At 58.8% G+C, this 2,500-nt stretch overlaps 1 pseudogene; it reads left to right on the top strand.

The window, feature by feature from the left end:
- The window catches only part of LOC129357764 (28S ribosomal RNA), an 8,201-nt pseudogene that overhangs the window by 3,214 nt on the left and 2,487 nt on the right, over positions 1-2,500 (top strand).

Consider the following 2,500-nt stretch of genomic DNA (forward strand, 5'->3'; position numbering starts at 1 on the left):
GGTCGTCACTTCGTCAGCGAAGCTGTCCCTCCGGCGTGTTTGAGGTTGGACACGTGTGGAACTGGCGAACCAACCTCCCCACTGGGCGCTGGGACCAGCCCCTGGGGGTATCGTCTAGGGTCCCCACCGGGACTAGGGCCACGGCCACTAGTCCAACTTTGTTGCGTCGAAAGTCCGTATCGGTCGCGACGCAGGTCCAGGAGAGCGACTGGCAAATGCTTCCTGGGGATTCCTCGGTGGTTGCCGAATTAATGGTGGAGGATGCTTCGACAATGAGGGCAGAAGCAGCCGAAACCGTGCTGGAACCACAACTTGGGCAGGCCGTCACAGGAGCGGTGCATACACTGTCGGAGGTCGTGCGTTCTGAAGCTCCCACAGAAGTCAGGGTCCTGTTGCCATGGATTGGCTCGGACTGCCCGCTGTGTGGTGTGCAGGTGAAGGGCATCGTCGCGCTCGGGAAGCATCTCGCTGTCCGGCATGGCGGTGTTACTGCCTTGTACATGTGCGGCAAGTGCGGGAGGTCCAACACTAACAGGCACTCCATCTCGTGTCATGTCCCTAAGTGCGGGGTGTGGCTGGGGTGGAGGGGGAGCCGGCTAGCGGGTTCGCTTGCGAGCTTTGCGACGCCCGGTTCCCCACGCCTGTTGGTGTCTCCCAGCACAAGCGGCACGCCCACGCGGCGGCGTGGAATGAGGCAAGACTGGCGATGAGGAAGGTGCCAGCCGGGGAGATCAGGGCAACGAAGCTCTGGAGTGTTGGAGAAGTGCAGACGCTCATCCGGCTCATTCGGGAGCACGGAGATTCGGTTGCCACGTACCAGCTCATAGCGGTTGAGTTGGGAAATGGCAAGACGGCTGAACAGGTGAGGAGTAAGAGGAGAAACCTGAAGATCGATACGGCAGGCGATAGCCTACACGAAGCGGAGGAGGAGGGCAGAGTGTCTGTGGCTGACCCTGAACCTCTGGCTGCGCAGTCTTCGTCACCGTCACCCCAGGTCCTGTCATCGGACAGGAATAGGGAAGCGTTGGTTGGCTGGGGTGACAGAGAGGGTGGCGAAGAGGTGAAGGCTATCGCTGACCGTGTTAGGGACGTTGATCAGAACCCTTTTCTGATCGAATCCTCAGCGTCAGAAATCATCTCGAGGCTGGGTGGGGGAGTGGAGCGGCCTGGTAGGGCCCGTCCTCCCGTTCGAGAGCAGAACCAAGCGAAGGGTTGGGTAAGGCGTCTTGCCCAACGTAGGCGTGTGTACCGAGAGTGCCAGTTTTGGTACTCGAGGGACCAGGCCAGGCTCGCGGCACGGATCCTGGATGGTGCCGAGAGCCAGGAATGCGCCCTACCGGCGGACCAGATCTACGAAGCGTTTCGTGAGAGATGGGAAGTCGGAGAGCAGTTCCACGGGCTTGGGGAGTTCCGAACGGGCTTAGTCTCCGATAACCAGGAGTTCTACAATCCCATCCTGGCGGCAGAGGTGATGGAAAACCTAAACAAGATGGCGAACGGCTCGGCCCCAGGCCCAGACAGGATCAGCAAAAAGGGTTTGCTGAGCTGGGACCCCAAGGGCGAGCAACTGGCACGGCTGTACACGACGTGGTTGGTCCGTGGAGTCATACCCCGGGCCTTCAAGGAATGCAGGACGACATTGCTACCGAAGTCCACTGATCCTGGTGAGCTGCTGGAGGTCAGCGGTTGGCGTCCAGTGACCATCGGTTCGGTGGTGCTTCGGCTGTTTTCGAGGATTCTTACCATGAGGATGGCGCGTGCGTGTCCTCTGAGTCCTCGGCAGAGGGGTTTCCTGGCCTCCTCGAGTGGTTGCGCGGAGAACCTGTTGATCGTGGGTGAGATCATCAGGCGCTCGAGGCGGGACGGGAGCCCTCTAGCAGTCGTGTTTGTTGACTTTGCTAAGGCTTTTGATTCCATAGCCCATGAGCATATCCTGTGTGCCTTGGGTGAGCGCCGGGTCGACCCTCACGTTATTGAGTTGATTCGTAACTCATATGTGGACTGCGTGACCAGGGTGAACTGTGTGGACGGTCACACACAGAAGATTCACATGAAAGTGGGTGTTAAGCAGGGTGATCCTATGTCACCACTGCTTTTCAACCTGGCTATGGACCCCCTCATCCATAGGCTCGAACAGACCAGATTCGGGGTACGTTGGGGAGATCTGTCGATCTCCGCGTTGGCATTCGCTGACGATTTGGTTTTGGTGGCAGGGTCGGTGGAGGCAATGAATGGGAGCCTCGGGATTTTGGAGGAGTTCTGCCAACTGACGGGGTTGAGGGTTCAGCCCAAGAAGTGTCACGGATTCTACATGGACCAGGGCGTGGTTAACGACTGTGAAGCCTGGAGGATCGGTGGATCCCCCATTCACATGATTCCTCCAGGGGAATCAGTGCGTTATTTAGGGGTCCAGGTGGGTCCGGGGCAAGGCATTGTGACTCCAGATCTTATCCCAAACTTGAGCTTGTGGGTTGCTCGGATCTCGGAGGCTCCTCTGAAG

This window comes from Poeciliopsis prolifica, unplaced genomic scaffold, assembly GCF_027474105.1.
Source record: "Poeciliopsis prolifica strain line A6 unplaced genomic scaffold, Auburn_PproV2 SCAFFOLD300, whole genome shotgun sequence".
Lineage (NCBI taxonomy): Eukaryota > Metazoa > Chordata > Actinopteri > Cyprinodontiformes > Poeciliidae > Poeciliopsis > Poeciliopsis prolifica.